This window comes from Trachymyrmex cornetzi, unplaced genomic scaffold (genome assembly GCF_001594075.2).
Source record: "Trachymyrmex cornetzi isolate Tcor2-1 unplaced genomic scaffold, Tcor1.1 scaffold392, whole genome shotgun sequence".
NCBI lineage: Eukaryota > Metazoa > Arthropoda > Insecta > Hymenoptera > Formicidae > Trachymyrmex > Trachymyrmex cornetzi.
The window spans coordinates 146,307-154,839 of NW_017298663.1; the positions used below are offsets into that span (position 1 = coordinate 146,307).

General features: G+C 34.3%; 1 protein-coding gene across 1 annotated transcript in view; it reads right to left on the reverse strand.

Moving 5' to 3' along the window:
* LOC108764013 (uncharacterized) overlaps positions 1 to 4,585 on the reverse strand; it is an 8,065-nt gene extending 3,480 nt beyond the window's left edge. The window contains exon 1 of the mRNA XM_018512000.1: positions 4,569 to 4,585. The gene's annotated coding sequence lies outside the window, so the exon portion shown is untranslated. The remainder of the gene's footprint in view (positions 1 to 4,568) is intronic.
* Between the last annotated feature and the right edge of the window lie 3,948 nt (positions 4,586 to 8,533).

The following is an 8,533-nucleotide window of genomic DNA, read 5'->3' on the forward strand; positions in this document are numbered from 1 at the left end:
TTTTTGAAAAATCGTTTCACGTGTTTCAGCGTTTTTTTTTAATGTTGGAAGTTGTCGAAATATTTGACCGTCCCGGTACATAATTGACACCCTGTATAACTGTTAAAACATATTCTGCCATACACAGCGTTTACAATGGAACAATCTAATTAATAGTTTTCAGTACTTTAATTTAAAATAATTTCTTTCTTTTTCGATAATTAATTCGACTATCTAACAAATAACTGTTAAAACATATTCTGCCATACACAGCGTTTACAATGGAACAATCTAATTAATAGATTTTCAGTACTTTAATTTAAAATAATTTCTTTCTTTTTCGATAATTAATTCGACTATCTAACAAATAAATATTAGGCATGACATTCCAAAAATTTTTAGTTTTTAATTTAAAAATATAATTTTTAATGAAAAATTCGTGTTGCATAAAGATATACAATATTTGTAGACAGGTTTTTTTTTCAAAACAGTTCGATTTAGTGTACTTGACAGCCACTTGTTAAAAGACCATGGAAAGTGCGAAAAATAAATGTTTATTCAACGACATGGGATATTTAGTTTCTGTTGCAATGCGCTATTAATAAAGGTGCTATCGCGGAATAACGAGACTAAGCCGGAAAAAACAGTTGCAACGGAGGGAAAAATGAAATTACTTTCACCCTCTCAAGAAACGTCACGCCCCAGCCGTCTAATGCAAAGAAGATTCATGAGATAATTTTCGAGATTACTCTGTTTGTAATCTTAATTAAATTAGTTAAGATACAAGTGAAATATTCCTCATAAAAAATATCTGATGCTGATTATGATGCGTGTATTATATAGTCAGCATTGGATAGATTAATTCAGTACGAGTGGAGAAAAAAATCAATTTAAGAAAGAGTATGATACATTCATTTCTGAACAAAAAAAAGTGCGATTAATAATGGTAAAAAATTTTTTAAGTAAAAGATTTCCAAACATAAAAGATAAAAAAAATGAAAATCTATATAACTAATTACAACTGCTGAGAGTTCAAATACACACGCAATTTTTAATGAACATGATAGTTACATATTTTTCATAGACTCTAAGCAGTTAAAGAGGCGTGCTTCAAAGGCTCGAACACTTCAAAGGGGCAGAAAGATGAAAAAAAATGCCCATAGCGCTTGCATGTTGGCTGGCGCGCGCGTGCCAGATGCATAAGAACCGCAAACAGTCCATTATTGATCCTCTTAAAAATATCTGGAAATTGGTGTGGTAATGGCCAAGGCTTCGTTAGAGATAAGTCGCTCTGCTAAACGTCGTTTGTTACTAGAGACATATTTTTCGCCAGCTCGCCAACCGACGACGCGGTTGTGGCAAACTTTCAAGTCTGCGATGGTAAGACTCTGTACAAGAAAGGAAAAACGAAGCTAACCACATACACCATACATATACACACAACACACACACACACAAGAAAATATAGGAGAATTCTAGCGTAAGGAGTACGATAAATTGACCATTGACATATAATGCAGAAGTAATGTGTTTAATGATTTAAAGGGTAGAAGTTTATCGCGACCTTGCTTGTGTTGAAAAGATTTTCAAATAAATAAAACCAAAGTAAATTTTTTTAATGTGATTAATACTTTGAATTCACAATCGATTTTGATCAATTATTATTTCATTTTAATTCTGATGTTTACAAATTTTATAATGCAATTGTAATAATTTTATCAATGAGAAAGTGCCAATTCACAAAGTTGATATTACTTAAGATTTTTTATATCTTAAAAATTTCAAATATTTTTCATTAAAAAACCGCATTACTATTTGGTAAAATCATATTGGTGTTATCATCAAGCGAGGATACCTTAACAGTATTGCGTGTTACTGTAAAAAATAACATAGCACAAAAATTAAAATATTTAAGAAAAGAACCAATCCCAAAAAATCAGGATAAATCCGATACAATCCGCATTTCACGAACGTCTTGCGCAAATTCCAGGATACCGCTGCGACTCGGTCGCCCTTCTCTCCCGTCCTTTACCGCCCCCTTTCTCACCTCACCGCCGGATCAATGCACCCCTGCAGGTGCAGTCGACGACGGCGATACTCGAAGGAATATCGTACACTGCACTTTCGCCCATTTTCCACCGTTTTGAGAACGTGGTTGAAGGGCCGAAAGGCCCGTCGTCCTTACGACACGAGCAGTCGAAGGATTCGCTTTTTCCTCAACCGGCGTGATAATGTCCGGTACCAGATCGCATTTCGCTACACATAACCGCAAAATAATCACGTCACACGATAAATTAGCCACTAATCGCGCTTTCCTTTTGAAGAAACACCATTTTCATTCTGTAATCCACCCCCGAATCTTTTCCAATTACCCATCCCAAATTCGCACATTCTTTCGTTTACTGGCCAAGAGCCAGACACAGCACGAGACCGGCATGTACGCAGGGCTTGTGAGAGAGAAATATAGTATTAATTTTGAAAAGAGAGAGAGGAGTGGCCTTGATTGGTCAATAAATTGACCCAGCGTTAATAATGACTTTTACGGACTAATTACGGTTTTTATTGCAATTACTGATAACTTATTAAAATGATTAATTGCCAACTTTGTCTCATTCTCTTTCGAACATCATTCAAACAATTAATTATTCGAACTATCAATCATTGATAGTTTATTATTGATTTGTGGGTCTGAGAAAGATTCATATTAATACAAAATTATATAATACCATGTGACCAATTATTTATAAATTTCAAAATCATTCTATTAAAATTCATTCTATTAAAGCATTCTGTTAAATATTATCCTATTAAATTCTACATTCAAGAATTTAAATAAGAAATCTTTTGAGTATTTTAATATTTTTCTCACATTTTTATTCTTAAATACTGCCTGTTGGATTCTTAATGATTTCAAAAAATTTTTTTTGAACATTTGAAATCTAATTGTAAAATTTTGTGTTTCTAATGTGTTTTTTCCCACGATTTTTAATCTTTGCAAATTTATAAGTTCACAAACGCTCGTTCTTTTTGCTAAACGCACTAACTCATAGTCACACACTCGCACAAATAAATTTGAAATAAAATATAAACTGTACGTAAATTCAATCTAACAAACTGTTGACACCACATACCGCGATAATTAATATAATCAATAATTACTTGAGCTAATCTTTAATAAGTATTCCACAATCGACAAAATCCCACGTTTCCTCTTCCCGCAATCACCTGCCTGATCTAACTGGTTGAATGCTTCTCGCAAGGAAATGTGAGAATCTACGCGCGTACACCTCGCCACCTCGGTCGAACACGAGCGTCGAACCTGGATGTACCCATCGCCGACACCACGGCACGGGAGCAGCCAATGGGATCGCGCGATCTCAGCCGCATTGGCGGTGCGTGAGAGAGCTCGCGGACAAGGGAAACACACGCGGCATCCCTCCGCATCGAACCTATGTTATCCTATGAGGTCTAGCAGACGAATTTGACCTATCGTCATCAATCGATCTCCTTATTGTTATTCGGACGAAATTAGATGAATTAAAATATATTAGTCGAAACTTATATTAATTACTCGATGAAATTTTACGAGAAATTCATAATGTCAACAGTAATGTTAATCTGATTAAAATAAATCCGTCTAATAAATCTGTTTAAAAATATTAACTCATTTGTAGAATAATTAATTAATTTAATAAACCAAATAATGACTGAATTAAAACTAAAATTTAATAATCGGATAAATTATAAGCGTTTTCAAATATCCCAAGTTTCGAGTGATACTACTATTCTATCAAAATAATAGAACGTAGATATTTGTATTAAAATTAAAACATAACATCATCTAATTAGAATATAAGCACTTGAATGTGTCAAAAGGAATAGATCAGTTAATCTAAAATAAAAAAATGTAATCTTCATGTATAAAAAAATTTGTTAAAACTCAATATGATTGAATAATTAAAATTAGATAGATCGTCAACGTTGGAAATCATCAGAATCAATCACGCGTATGAGCAGCCGCAATCGGAGTCCTCGTGAACTTTCGACCTCAAAGACACTATACTATTCTGGCAGATTTTCAATTCCTTTTATCAAGAAGCTCTTCAAAAACATTGGCATTGAATATCTCTACAAGAATTTCAAATCATTCATTTCTCGCACATTTGATCATTATACAGAATATCCGAAGAAGATTTTTTATATTTTTCATTCAGCTTCGCGGAATTTACAGTGATATCCTCATAGATCCAAAAAAAATATTTAACTAACTATTCTGTACGTATGTGTATCTAATATTGTATGTGTATATGCAATGTAATGTTGATAACGATTATATCTCGCGATCTACAAATTAAATATTTCACTTAAGCTTTATAGTCGCATAAAATCGTTTTGGAAAATACATTTGTCGTTCTAAAATAATGTATATCTTAAATGCAACTTAATTAAATTAAAACTTTTGCACTCTTGTCGACGTTCGCACATAGAGATTAAAAAAAAAACATATCCTGAAAAATCACACACTTATGATTTTCAATCCGCAAATTAATGATATCTTGGCACAACAAAAAAGAATCATTTATGATCACCGGTGATTTCAAACGATGACCGGCTTGATGCTCGATTAGAGCGTTAAAGTCTTCCGGCCGGTTTTGCAGCATCCAGCGCGTGCTACCCACGGGAGGGGAGGAGAGTATCCGCACTCCCGCGAGACAACCCTATCATCGCGGAAGAGCACAAAAAAAGCATGTTGTCAACCCCATGACTATCGCACGATCTAACCACAATATTTCTATACCGAACTACTTCAGAAGGGCTGCCTACCGAAAATCGTACGTGCATGCCGTACGATTTTGGCGCGCTTTTACCGCAAACAGCTGCAAAAGTGCGTGAAATTTCGCGACGAACCGATAAGGGGTGCTGAAGAAAGAGAGCTTGGGCGGATAGGAGACAGGGAGGTGGCGGCAGGGAGTAGCGTGGCGGGTAAATAATGGTTCGTGGGAAAAGGCACCCCGACTCTTGAGAGAAACGGGCGGCCACGAGACTCCCGCGCGGAGCCCAACGTTTCGCCTCACTGCCGGGCTCACTGCAGGCTCTGACGCACCAGAGCAGAGCCTGCCACCTCCTGTGCGCGCCACCCCCCGGTCGAGAGCACGCCAGCCGCCCACATTCCGCCCTTCACCCTCCAGCTACCTGCCGGTCTGCTGGCTCACCCTCTTCCCCTGCTTAACTCTACCCCCAGCTTCATCGCTTACCACTCGCCATCCCTTTCCAACGAACCTCCCTTTCTCAATTCCCCTCAAAGCAACGCCGCCGCCAACCGCGCTGGTTGTCGTACACCTCCGTTATATGCCCTCGTGACCCTGCCATTCTTCGCTACGCAAAACGTTGAAAAGAAGTGTACCAATAAGTATGTAAAATTATAGCCAATTGTACAGAAAATATAAAGAATTTCGAAAGTATAAATAGCTCGAGTGAAAATCTCAGAAAATTATTTATCATTTACTTTCTGAATCAAATTTCGTCAAATATTCTACAATGATAATTTTGTTACATCTACTGAAAAACCATATTCGGATTTTTTTTCTTTTGTTCTTTCTTCCCTTCCCCTTCCTGATTCCCCTCTCCCTTTCTCTCTCTCTCTCTCTCTCTCTCTCTCTCTCTCTCTCTCTCTCTCTCTATCATACAATATAATAATATATATGAAGACAATAAGTTACTGGCTAATACTTTACACACAATCACCTGTTACATAATTCGACACTGAATCGTATGTAATTACATTTCTGCTAAGAAAAACTTAGCTAAAAAAACTAATTTTGAAATTAGAAATAATTTAATGAATCCTTGACAGTCACATTTGATACCGTTACATTCGTAATCACAGTTCAAGAAAAAAATAAGATAATTTTTGTTTTAAAATATAAAATTTCACAAGTCGAAAAAGCAATTCAGTAATCGAGTCTTGAAAAAAGTTTTATATAAAAATTAACAATTTGCAAATTAGTTATAAATAATTATAGTTATTTTATTAATTATAATACCATAACAAATCCCCGACGACGCGTATATATAGTGCTCGATATATAGTGAAAAAAATATACATATATATATAATTTTATACTAAAAAATATATATACTAAGAAATCAAAATGGTGACGTAGCGCCACGAGGAATCCCGCGTGGAAGTTATGACTTTGCTGACCTGATCGACGAACGACATTAAATCAGGAATAAATCGTTTTCGTAATTTTATCCAAGTTTGCTTTCATCAATTTTCAATGCATAATATTGTTCATTCAATCCATTAAAACTAGTGTACATTTGCCTACTGATCATGATAAACGCGTAATTATATATATTAATCAATTATTAAATTACAATTATTGAATTATAATCACGGAAACATAAATTGTACATTTCACTTTGATTTATGTCCGAGATAGAATAATAATATTAATAAATTCAGTTATTTTACATATTTTCAACGCTCTCACGTATTATATGACACATCTTAGAAGATTTCCTGGCATAACGCACGTTAGATAAAGGACTTATAAATATCCTGCATGCTTAATATCGATTTTTATTTTACTTTGCACATTATAAATTTCAAGATAATAGAAACTACGAAAGTGTAGACTTTATATACATAATATATTCACTATCAATCAACTATCCTACGATCTTACCATTAATTTGTCCATTCGACTAACTCTATCAGCGCAATGCTTATATCAACTTACACGTTGCTCTGTGAGTATCGCTTCCGCCACCAGAATACTAAACATCAACCTAGTTCGCTTACCGAATCTCTAGAGATCATCAGGACTATTTCAAAACATTCTATCTAGTTATTTACTCTCTAAAACATTCCATCAATACATTCCATCAATATATTCGATAAAAGATATTCGATAGAAAAATGGAGTACCGTAAATATCAATAATATTTATAGAACACGTATTTTTTTCGCAAACACTTGTTACACATTTTTAATATTCGATTCAATTATTAAATTGATTTCTTACTTGTGAGATACAAAGGAAGGATGTCAATAAGGCCGTTTCTTGGATCACATCAGAATCACTTCACAAACTGTGCTATTTTATTCCTCTCGATGGAACTCACAACCCACTAGAATCATTTGTTATCCAAGCAATCAGGTACTAAGAATGAGACACTCTTATATCGCAGATTTACATAGGATATCAGATATCACGCACAGTTACAATATCTGCTTCATTTCACTCTATTATCAATGAGCCCCCATCGCCATACTTTCTCAAAAACTACTCGTATATACAGGGGGTCCCAAAATAATCGCCAAATATTTCATGGGAAGGTAGAGCGGGTTAAACTGAGTCGAAAAGTCCTCTACCATTTTGCAATTTTCGCAATAGTTAACAAGATATAAATTATTAAAAATTGTCGAAAATTGCATATTATCTACCACGCTGACTTTCATTCGCCCTGTTTTTTTGGATTTTTTGTTGTTGAAAGTTGATAGTATTTGAGTAAGAAATTATTGAAGACCAATTTTCAGCAATTTTTAGTAATTAATATCTTGTTAACTATTGCGAAAATTGCAAATGGTAGAGGACCTTTCGACTCAGTTTATTCCGCTCTATCTGCCCATGACATATTTGGCGATTATTTTGGGACACCCTGTATAGCGCATAAAATATGTCAAAGCGATTATTTTATCCCTGTGCCATCAACATTGAAATCGAGCTCTGTATTAATCAATACATTTTATTTTGACCAAGTATGTAAGCAATAATGTTGCTTATAAAAAATTAAACGATGAAACTGTAGTTTAAAATTGATTTAGAAAATTCAGGACATTTATAAAATGTGATAAATATTAGGGAGAAGCTATTTTTTACATTCTGTATGCTTGTGAGACTTAAAAAATCGGTAGGTTTTTAAATCGGTTCCATTTTATCAAATTTTCATCTTCTCCAAGTACTCAAATCGATGATACAACAGTTACAATTTTTAAAAATAATATTGTATTCTTGTAACACTAGCTTTATGCTATTTTTCATGCTTGGAGCAGAGCTGCCAGATTCTGGGTTGGAGTTCAATTAAAAGATGCAAACATAGCTTTTTGTATTAAGCGTTCCTTGCCTTTAATTGTTTATTTAGCAGTTGTTCTAACAGTTTAGAGTGGTGTTCGACACAAAGCAATAGCAGAAAAGCTCTTTCGCCTTATTCAAATCAAAATATTCTAATAATTGATTTAGCGATTACTTTTTCTATTCTATTAGTTTATCATTCTCTTATTCGATTAGCGTTGTCAACGTAGATTTTAGTATTATGCACTATTTGTGTTCATTTGTTTAGTTACCGATTGTTCTTCTCTTTTCAACTGTTTTCTTTCACAACAGTTTAGAGTGGTGTTCAGCACATAGCAATAGCGGAAAAGCTCTTTCGCTTGATTCACATCAAAATATTCTGATAATAACTAAACAATCGGTAACTAAACAAATGAACACAAATAGCGCATAATACTATAAAATCTACGTTGACAACGTTAATTGAATCGAAT